The 12,133-nt window shown below is 33.4% G+C and overlaps 1 pseudogene; it reads left to right on the forward strand.

Moving 5' to 3' along the window:
• The first annotated feature begins 783 nt into the window (after positions 1 to 783).
• LOC132272029 (small nucleolar RNA R71) lies at positions 784 to 882 on the forward strand (annotated as a pseudogene).
• The last annotated feature ends 11,251 nt before the right edge of the window (positions 883 to 12,133 follow it).

A 12,133-nucleotide genomic window follows, 5' to 3' on the forward strand; every position in this document is an offset into this window, starting at 1 on the left:
ACGCGGAAGACTTCTAATAAAAGACACTCCTAAGGACACTAGAACCTGGAGTGCTCTGATACCAACTGTGATACCCCTCGATTCTAGAGCCACGGGTGATCAAGTCCGAGCACAGATCCGAAGGATATCAGACAATTAATATGTAACCAAGCAAGAATAAAACTGAATTAATGTAGACAATTAACCAAAATAAGTCATATAAAATGCACGTCATTTATCATCAAATAATTAAATTAAAACAATCTCAATTCAACAATTAAATTAAATACACACAAATAGTAATAAATCAATTAGGCAAATAAAACAATTAAGCTAAACAAATAACAAATAAGTCCAATTATTAAATAAATAAAAATAAAATACAAATCAAAATTGAAAATTAAATTCCCATTCCCATTTTATCCTTTTGAAAACTAGGGGTATTACATCATACATGTCTCATTAGATGCATGATGAGAATGGTTGGGGAAAGAAGATACTTGATTCACCAAGTTTTGGTTGATCAAGAATTGATCAAAACTTTGAGCTAATGATTTCATCTCGACGGCAATTTCAATAGAATGGTCGACTTGATGTAAGCCAACACTCTTTCTTCCACTAGAATTTCTACCATTCTTGGAAGATAAAGTTCGATGCAAAGAATTTTCACTCATGCTCTCATAAAGATGTCACACATCATCCTCATGCCTATCAATGTAAGAGCCACCCATGGAAGCATCAACCATGCCTTTATAATTGTCCGATAGACTTTCAAAGAAATATTGAACTAATTGCCATTTGGGCATGTCATGATGTGGACACTTCCTAAGCAATTCATTGAATCGGTCCTATGCCTCATGAAATATTTCCCCATCCCTATGTGAAAATTCCCTAATTGAAGTTCTCATGGCATTGGTCTTAAAAACCAGATAGTACTTCTTCAAGAACTCTTGTTGCATTTCTGCCCAATAAGTTATTGAAAAAGGCCTAAGATTGTTGAACCAATATTTTTCCTTGTCTTTGAGGGTGAATGAAAAAAGTTTAAGCCTTAAGACCTCTTCCGACATGTCGGTGTATTTCACAGTGGAACATACTTCAAGAAACTCATCAAAATGCTTGTAAGGTTCTTTACTTGGAAGTCCATGATAATTAGGAAGCATTTGAATGGTTTGTGGTTTGATTTCATAGTGGTTTGCTCTAAATGGTGGCAATTGAATGTATGTGGGTGCATTATATTTATTAGGCACATAGTGATCTCTTTAAACAAGAGGTAGATTAGCAACCAGCGGTGCTACATAAGCACCTTGATTAGCTTAGACTATGGGAGGTTGTGGAATAAACATTGGCCTAAGCATTCCCAATGGAACTTGGCCTTGTTGTTGTGATTGGTGAATGAATGGCCTCGGCATGCCTAAAGGTACTTGTATGTTTCATGATGCACATTGGGGTGGAGGATACCTTGTTGGTCTATATGACCAAGGTCCTCCACATGGTTTTCATTATGTACTTCCATTGTAGAAGTATAATGATCAAAATTACCCCTTCCCCGAGGTGTACGAACAATGGATACTAAATTTAAATTAAGAGGGACAAGGTAGGATTTAATAACCTACGACCATGCATGCACAAAAAGAAACAACAAGCAATAAACAATGAACAAACACTTCACCTTCGCAACAAATCAATCAACAACAAACTTCCTCCACGTACAATGATCTAATACTCCCACGCTTTTAACAATATACAAAGAATAATAAAATGCCTCCACGTGGGCTCACGATTTATCTAAGAATTGAAATACAAGCCGCCACACAGGCTAACGATTTAACTAGAGGTTGAGTTAAGAAAGAGCTCACAAAGGTTCCTTTAGCACTTCAATTCATTTTCCAATTTTAGCATTGCAAAATTTTTAGATTTTTAGCTTTTTCCTTGCTTTGCTTAGCTCCTTGCTTAGAATGCTCCTTTGCTCACCTTCTTAGCTCAATGTACCTAGTTAAACAAGAACCAACACAATAAATAACCAAAATGAAAATGAAAATTAAGTAAAAACACGATCAAAATAGTACTAATTCCTAATTGATTCCATAAATACGACGTTGCCTTCAAACAATCCCCGGAAACGGCGCCAAAAACTTGGTGGTTGTCGTCCGTGACCGAAGTTTAAAATGTGCACTAAGAGTGTGAGTGTGCAATGTGGCCAAGTTTTGAATTTATAAGTGCCACTACTACCTTTCACTACAAAATATAGATAGGGCAAGTAGGGATCGTCCCAAGGGATTGGTGGGTCGTACAAGGTTGTGGAATCGAGATTAGGGTTAGTAGGTCGAGTTATCAAAAGATTGGTTGGTTGGTTGAATTATACTAATGTGCAATTTAAATTAAAGTAAACAATAAAATGCAATAGTGAGAATAAAAGAGAGAGAGATCTTGGGGTTTAGAGGTTACCACTAAGCATAGCTTTTCTATACCCTTAATGAATGATTAATGAGGGGAAAATATGTATTGCAACAATAGTGTGTGTTTGTGGTTGTTTCATTAAGCATGGATGACCAATTAAGCATATATTGTCTAAGCAACAAAGTGAAAAGCACAATATATCAAACTAAGTCATTAATCCTTCCTTTATGCTCACAATCCAAACACATCACAAGGTTAGAGACATATACTACTTGCATTCAAAAGTATGGAACACCAAACAACAAGCATGGATTGTCCTCCCATTTAACATCTAAACTACAACTATACTACAACTAAGCCAATGACATAAAATTAAACTAATTAAACTAAGAGAGAGGCATAATCCATCAAGAAATGAGTATGAACCATCAAATAAACCACAAGAGCATTCCATTAAGCACTATGTCTTGACAATCTCTAGATCTATAGCATCAATACACATAGATATGCATCAATAACACAAAAGCAAGAGACAAACACATGAACATCTATTCTAGCATACATAGACATATGGATAGAATGAAATGATCAATTGGAAGCATTAAACCACACAAATCATTGAATAAATTGAATATATAAATGTCAAAACATGTATTACAACACAAATCCCCTAAAAAATACATAAATCAAGATATAGAAAGCATGCTTAGGGCTAACTCTAGCCCCAAGAAGATGTTTAGCCACTCATGGATGGTGTCCTCCAACCCTCAAGGGCTAACTCCATGGAAGAAATTGTTCCTCTTCTTGGTGGATGGAAGAACTCCAAGCTTGTGTCTCTAGCCTCTTCTCTTCTTTTCTTCCTCGTTCTCTTTAGCTCTCCTCAAAAAGGTGCCTCTTATTCCTTATATAGGTAGGTTAAAATGTCACCCTAATGGTCTGGGCTCGCACTCCAACATTCCTCTAATGATTGGCTATGGGACAACTTTCAATGAGCTGGATTTTTGTCTTTTTATGCACTTGGGGAAGTTCGATCGATCAAACTATAATACCCCTAATTTTAAAAGGATAGTCTCAGTATTTATTTATTTGTTTTAATTGTATTTTTTAATTATTTAATTAATTATTTGACTAATTACTTATGTGTTTAATTGAATTAGGTATTACTTGATTATTTGATTATGTGTCTATGTATTATTTGTATTTGTCTATGTGTTAATTGTTTAATTAGATTATGTGCTTAAATGGTGTTTTGATTAATTGTAAATTAAATGTTTTCTTTTCTTTTATTATTTTATTTTATTTTTCTTTTATGGTTATGGTTAGTAGTAATGGGCCAACCAATTGGGTCCCATGGACTACTTGGATAGGAGGTTGGATGTGTATGTATTATTACCCATGGATAATGTATGTATATATATAGATATATTATATACATATATAAAAAGGAAAGTAATTTATTAATTATTTTTATGGTAACTTGGGTAGTAATATTTAATCTGATGTATATGTTTTATATTTAAATAATAAAAATATACATAGATTTGATACGTGTTATGTTTTAAGTTACTTTATAATATTATGGTAACTTAAGTATTATTGGATAATCCATTAATAAATAATGGAATGTGTATAATTTATTTATTTAATAAACATATACATAAATTATATACGTAACATATTTTACTTACCGTTTTAATATATATATAAAAGAGAAAGTAATTTATTAATTACTTTTATGGTAATTTGGGTAGTAATATTTAATCTGATGTATATGTTTATTTAAATAATAAAAATATACATAGATTTGATACGTGTTATGTTTTAAGTTACTTTATAATATTATGGTAACATAAATAATGGAATGTGTATAATTTATTTATTTAATAAACATATACATAAATTATATACGTAACATATTTTGCTTACCTTTTTAATATTTTTATTTTCATATTTTTTTTAATTGACTTGGATTGGGAAAAGGATTAGGGTTATTTTATTTAGCCTATAAATATATAGCTATAGGTTGTAAAAGGGGGTTAGAAATATTCACGTGATATATACTGGAGAGATAATGTTAGAGAGGGAAGGAGGAAAGGGAAGGAATAAGGAGAAAAACCCTATTGAGAGAAGATCAAGGAAGAAGAAGTTTAACTTTCAATCCGAAAGTTTAAGGCAAGTTCTTCTTCTATCTCTTTCCCTTTGATTCGTGTTTCTGTACATGCCTAGGAAATTCCAGAATTTATTAAACACATAAAATTAAATAATCATGCATGTTTAATTGGGTTAGAACATAGGTTTTATGAAATTGGTTCATATTTGTTCTTGTGTTATGAATTGATAAAATGCATAATTTTGATTTGATTTCTTATGTGAATTTTTACATGTTTAAATTATATATTTTTCATATCTGTGGAATGATGGAACGTAGAAACATGCCTAGGATTCCTGAACATTAAATAGGGACTAGGTTTGGGTTTTAATAAATTTAAATAGACGCAATCAAAATGATACTTGCTATTTGAATGTTTTAAACAAACGAATGGATTTAATCTTTTAAAATATTTTAGCAATTGAGATTAAATGTGTAGGATGAATTGGATATAGAGAATCCTTATTTAATGGTATAATAAAATATCATCATGTATAAGATTCAATTTGTGTAGGACATATGATATAGGAAGTTTAAAGAAATAATAAGTCATTCCTATTATATGATAACTTGATATCATATTTATCATAGTTATTTATAGAATGTTTGATGTATTTCCTTAATTGTTACATCAATTATTGGATTGTGTGGTTTAATGCACCGGTATGGGACGGTGGTATTCTAGGGATGGATTAACTTATCAGTTAAGTGCTACCTATTTTATATAAGGGAATGGATTAACTAAAATGTTAAGTCCTACTTATATTTAAGTCAGGTCAGCTGAACAAGTTGAATGACTTATGGAGGATTAATTTATTATATAAGGGAATGGATTAACTAAAATGTTAAGTCCTACTTATATTCAAGTCAGGTCAGCTGAACAAGTTGAATGACTTATGGAGGATTAATTTATACTGGATATGATGGTTACTAGATTTTATATATATAAGTATGGTGCCATGATATGAGCTTGAGTCTCAGGATCAATGGTTAGGGCGCGTATATCGCCAGGGATGTGTAGTTAGATATAGTGTAGTTGTGTATCCTGGTAGGTCTAGGTACTCATGCCCACTATATGTGCATTTTGCATGTTGCCTACTATTCAGGTTGAGACAATCCTATAGTTTAGTGAGGTTCCTTTAGTGTGTGTATATATATATACGGACTACTAGTTACTATTGGATTGACTAGGATGTACACGTGTATTGGATCTCTGCTTGGACTGTAGTAGAGTAGAACTTGTTTGTGGGCCTGACCCACCATTATTTTTCAGGTGTTCGTCACGAGTAGAGGTTGTCCGTGCTGAGCGGGGATCAGTCTACTTCATTCTTCCGATGCTACATAGGAGTTCCTTTATGATTCAGTTTCCTATTTTAGATTACTGTCATTTGTTTAGTTTGGATTTTCTAGGGGTCCACACAGTATGGATTCCCGAGTTGTATTTTGGAGGATCAGTTGTATCAGAAGAGTTTATTAATTAATGGAAATATATTATGAGGTTTATTATTAGATTATAATTTTAGTTTCTTGTCAGCATTTTATTTATTCTTCTTTATTCTTTTGTACTCTGTGTTCGTTTATTATCAATTTGTTTGATAGCCTCGGGTATTCGGGCGTGGGCCTGGCCAACCCGCATTCGGAAATCCGGGGGGGTATCACACGAACCTTGGCTGAAATCGATCGAACATGGCTGAATCGATCCTCTATGGCAGCCCCTTTTTGGATAAAGACAAATCTGAGATATTTTGGAGATATTTTTTGGGATAGAGACAAAATTGGTAGGTGGGGTGGTACAACTAGATAAGATGGAATCTTTTCGATCGATCGAAAGAAAGTTGGATTAATTGAACTTTGTGGGGTCTCAGAATAAGGACAAAATAGCTTGGATTCATCTTGAAGTGCTGAAAACGATCAATGTTGGATCGATCGAATAAATTCCCTGATCGATCAAACTTGCTGAATTACCACATTTTCCTTCCTTTTGCTCCCACTTTGCTCCTTTCTTTGATTCATCTCAAGTTTGCTTCAATTATGCTCTTATTAGCTGAGTTAGCTTATTTTGGGGATAAGTACCTGAAAATGGAAATAACACGAAATCAATCTAAAGTGGGAAAATAAGATAGATAAAGGTTCTAGAATACCTAAGCTTAGGAGGTTTAAATGCGTACTTTCAAGCGCTCATCAGGGGGTGTGATGAGCGCTGAAAAGTGCGTATTTAAACCCCTTAAGCGAGGGTATTTTAGTCCATTCATCTATCTTTATTTACCCATTTTAGTACTTATTTGTGTTTTTGTCTATTTCAGGTCAATAATGTTAAAACGGGCTAAAAATGGTTTCTTAAGGCCTTTTTGGAGTTAAACTAAGTCTTAGTCAGAATTTGGAGCAAAGGGAGGCTGATACTGAAAAACTGCCAAGTTGGATAGATCGAACTTATTTCTGATCGATCGAACTTTTTTTGATCGATCGAACTTATTTTGAGATCGATCAAACTCTGATCGATCGAACTTTTCTCTGATCGATCGAACTGTTCATGAAAGTAATTAAAAAGCAGATCTGAATCTCATTTCGAACCAACTCGGGCAGAGCTTAAAAGGGAAGCTCCTAGGGCCGAGTTCACACATTTTTGGGTTCTCAAAGCCTTGTATATAAGAGAGATTCAACCATTTTTGTAGAGAGATTCATATATTTCATTGTAATTTCTATATTTTTATTAGTTTTTTTCTTTCTAGAAAGTTAGAGATTAGGGTTAGAAGAGAAGAGGGAAGTGGAGGCACATCTCAAGAACACATCTCTAGATCCATTCATACACACTTTCTAGACTTTCAAAGAAGAAGAAGAAGAATATGGAGCTATGTTTGGAGCTTACCCTTGAAGGTTTCATGACCACATCTACCTTCTCCATGATTGGCTAAATCTACACTTAGGGCTTGGATGAGCCCTAAGTCTTGTGTAATCTAAACCCTTGTGTTTATATTTTTGGGGATTTATATATATATATATATATATATATATATATATATATATATATTGTTGTGATTAGTGCTTAGCCTTGTGATTATTGATTTAATTCTTCCTTATGATTCTCTATTTTAATTACATGTTATCTTATGTATGATTATTTGGGGAATTGATCTCTACACTAAATTCTCTATGTTGGTTGCATGTCTATGTGTGATTAATTAAGGATTTAGTGATGGCTAAGCATGGGTTTTCATTGAATGGGTTTGTCAATTAATTTGATGGATTATACTTATACTTGATGGGTTGTTCTACAATTTAATTCATGTTTGTAGGTAGGTAGATAATCTTTACTTAATTTGATATTCCGTGGCTTATTATTGCAAATTCCATGATTCTCTAGACTGATTTATGCTACAATTGTTACTAGTTTGATGAGTCATGCTTAGAATTGATGGATTATGCTACACTTAATTTATTTGTCGGTTAGGTAGACAATTCATTCTTTAATTTGATGGTCCATGCTTAATATAGCTATTGGTAGTCGCATTTTGCTCACAACAATGTATTCCCCATTAATGGAAAGCAAATCCCTATCTCTCACTAGTTTACTTTAATTTCATTTTAATTTCCTGGCATCTTATTTTAATCAACCAATCTCTTTCTTTTGCAATCAATTGATACGCTAAAGTCGAAGTTAAATTCCAACAGGTATAATCCCTATGGATGATCCCTACTCGCTATACTTCATTAGTTGTAGTAGTGGTTTTATAAATATAAATTTGACTAGAAAGGCTTCTTAAACCATAATCTTATTTTGACCTTGTGAAGCGACCTCTCGCATTAAAAAGTCTGTTTTCTAAACGCATTAGAAATGGGCTCGTCATAAGCCTTAGTCGAAGTCCATTATACATCGCTTCATCTATAGTAGATCATTTCACTCAAGACTATGTGATAGTCTCCGAGATTTTTCTTGAAGTGGGATGATTTTCTCCAATGAGGATTTCATTGCTAAAATTCCTGTGTCAAACTATAACTCTACTTTACTTTACCTTAACTTTAATTTTTGCATTATGAGTTGATTATCTAATTTTATTTTGATAAATTTTAGATTTGCAAAAATATAATAAAATACAAGTCCAACCTATTCATCCTTTCTAAAAAATTAATAGTTGTTTTCCACAACCATTATAGTAACACTTAACAATCAAAATTTCAATAATAAAATTCAATAACTAGTGACTGTGCTATGAACTGGACTTATCATGTTAATATATATATAAATACAGGAATGGTCTGTTTTTATTTTAACAATTATGAGTTTTGTCTTTTTAAATTAGTTCACATGTGAATACAAAGATTTGTTGTGTCATTTTTTAAGATCCACCTGGGGGATGGAAAAAAAAAAAGAAAAAAAAGAAAAAAAAAAGTGATGTGTGGAATATGAGTGCATGGGTCGATTTGTCTTTTTACTATTTTATAAATGATAAAATGTGTTAACTCAGTTATGAATATAATATAATAATTGAATAATGCCGTTAATACATAATGACAGACATTTGAGTATTTTACTATGAGAATATGTGATAACTCGAGCCTGTATTTACAGGAGAATAATTGAATAATGTTGCTAATAGATAATAACGCCACATATATGTATAATGACATGATAGATGTGAATGATAAATACAGTATATATTAAGGATTCAGATTTTCCCCTGACAAGGGAATCTTGCCCACGTGTCATTTCAGCACACGTGGATCATGTCAGGTTTTAACAGCATGGTCCCTATATAACTCCCTGCTATTCATTAAAATTAACAATTTTTGACACTGCATAGGACATTAATGAATAATAAAATATGAGTTGTACGCAATGGAATGTACTAAGAAAGTTTTGATTATTTTAAAAACAGATCTTGTGTTTTTCTAACTTACTTTATTTTAGCAATTAATAAATTAATATCATGCAATCTAAAATAAAGCAAAGTAAAGTCAGAGATGACACCAGGATTTTAGCGAGGAAACCCCAGTTGATAAAATACATCAACTGTTTGCGTTGGAAAAACCTCGTGGACTATTCAGTCCAAAGTAAACCGATCCACTATGCTTGAAACAAAGTACACTGAACTTTGATTCTGGCTCACACCCTATCATTCTACCAAACACCAACTACTGACAATCCTCTAGCTTTGCGACCCCCCCTCCAATAGCAATTTGACCTCAGGTTTATGCTTGATCTTTGTAGAAGAGTAACAGGTAGATCAGACAACACTCCTTGAATGCTCCAACCCTTTCAAAGTGTGATCGCTTTTACTTCTATTCTTCAATTGTCCAAATTCGATGTAGAAGTAGATCTGCTTTTGTCTGATCGATGTAGATGCAACTGTATAATCACGATCAAGATTCGAACAACACAACTCTAAACTCACTATGTGTTTATGTCTATATGTTCTAGAAAGACAAACAGAAAATTCTGTAAGAATTTCTGAGACAAAAATCTTCCTAAGGCTTTTTAAGAATAATAAACTGATAATGCAAAAGCCGTGAATAAACCAATTTTATGATAAGGTTTATATAGAGTATAGAATAGCCTAATCCCTCTGAAAATAAGAAAAAATTTATGCATAGGATTTGGTACGATTCTGGACCAACTGGGAAAGAAAAAGGAAAAGGAAACTGAAAACTGTATTGTGAACAGGACTTCTTGAACCGGTTCAAAGGGGCTGATCCGGTTCAAGATTGGTAGAAAGAATTTCGAAGCCAAACTTGAGCCTTTGAACTGGTTCAGAGAGGCTGAACTAGTTCAAGTTGTCTAGAACTTGAATTTGGTAATTTTTAGCCTAAACACTTTCTAAGGTAGTTCTGAAAAATATGGAAAGTATGTAATGTGTCCTCACTTGTTTAGAATCCTTCCTAATGTGTTGTTCTTACCCTTTTCTTCTAAAGATCTTTAATCATGATAACTTTGAACAACTTCCTAGTTCTGTAGTGACTGTTGAACTTGATAATTTGCAGACCAAGTAATTTGAATTACAACTCAACTTAGACTTGTTTTGTCTACGAGAATTGCCAAAAATAAATAATATCTCACAATCTCCCCCTTTGGCAATTTCGTGACAAAACCCTAAAAACAATTCAGCAATCTACCTAAGTAGGAAGGTAAATTACAATGATTGTTTATAGGGAAAAAAAAAACATGGAATATGATCACTTCATTCTTCTTGGATACACGGCTTAACCTGATTTCCTGCACACTATCAAGCACAACTACCAGTGAAGTTTAATAAATAAAAATTTATAAAACTCCCCCTTAAGTATATATCCAGAAATATATCATATCTCTCCTCCTTAATATCTCACTCTGATCAACCCTTTTTTGGAACAAATTGGCAACACATAGGAAATAATGAAGAGAAGCAAATAATTCCAATTCAAAAAGTCATTAAAGCATATACTAAGAATATCCAAAAATAATGACAATGTGACCAACAACCAAACAAACATGATGTCATGATGTATGAACAATTAACACAGAAGGCGGCATTATTGTCTTCTCAACCACTTTGTTAGAGGGAAAAAAAAAAAAAAAAAAAAAACATCATCTTTAGTCTCCACCACTCTCCTCCTCATCCTCATCTTTATCCTCATCAGAATAATCATCGTCATCCTCAGCTCTCAAAGATGGATCTGGAGGTGCAGGCCTGTAGACATCCTCATCTAAAACCCCTAGCTGCTGTCCTCTCATTTGAGTCATCTGTAGTTTGAGATCTCGGATCTTAACCATCATTCTATCAAACATAGCTGTCTGATGTTGTAGTAGATGAGAATATATTATGTTGGCATCCGCTCGAGTGAAATTTCCTTTTGGAGAAAATAGGTGAGTAATTTCTGGTGCTTATGACGACCCCACATCAACACCTCTTCGAGCCTTCCTAGCATTCTCCCTAATAGTCTTAGACTTATTCAGAGTACGAGGATCCAATTCAGTCATTATAGGTATACAATAAGCCCTAGGAGTAATCTGAACATTCTTTCTCTTGAAAATTTCCATGATAATCATTGGAAAATGAGAATAATACTTGCACGAGTTCTTCTTATAATGAGCTATCATAAGATGCATAATAGAGCATGGAAGCAGAATAGTCTCATTATCAGCAAGAAAATAAAGAACTTGTGCTCACTCAAGATTTATTTCATCTTTCTTTCCGAAGTAGCCTAGATTTGCCATAGAAAACAAGTTGAAGAAAGCCGCTTCATCTGTCAGAAATCAAACCGGAATACTATATTGATTCAAAGTAGAGTTCAGCACACAGATCTTTGACACAATCCGGGAAAAATCAGGACCTGTGACGATCAAAGGCAAGGTATGTCCTATCAACTGACGACTGTCTGGAAGACCTAGTATAGCTTCAATATCCTTCTTGTCTACCATGTAATCAATTCCAAACAGAGATATGTTGAAGTAGGAGTCATGTACCTCACAGATATTAGCATAGAAATAGCTAACCATATCCGAACAGTAAAAGCTTTTGCCAAGCTTAGTGAAGAAAAGCCGATCATGCGACTTGATGTAGTTCACTAGCTCGCATCCAGCTGTGTCTTGAAGCTTCTGAAGATTGGCATTCCTCTCTGACTTGATTGGACCAT

Source organism: Cornus florida, unplaced genomic scaffold, assembly GCF_030987335.1.
Source record: "Cornus florida cultivar Cherokee Brave unplaced genomic scaffold, ASM3098733v1 CherokeeBrave_3.0.0_Hap2_Chr08, whole genome shotgun sequence".
Classification (NCBI taxonomy): domain Eukaryota; kingdom Viridiplantae; phylum Streptophyta; class Magnoliopsida; order Cornales; family Cornaceae; genus Cornus; species Cornus florida.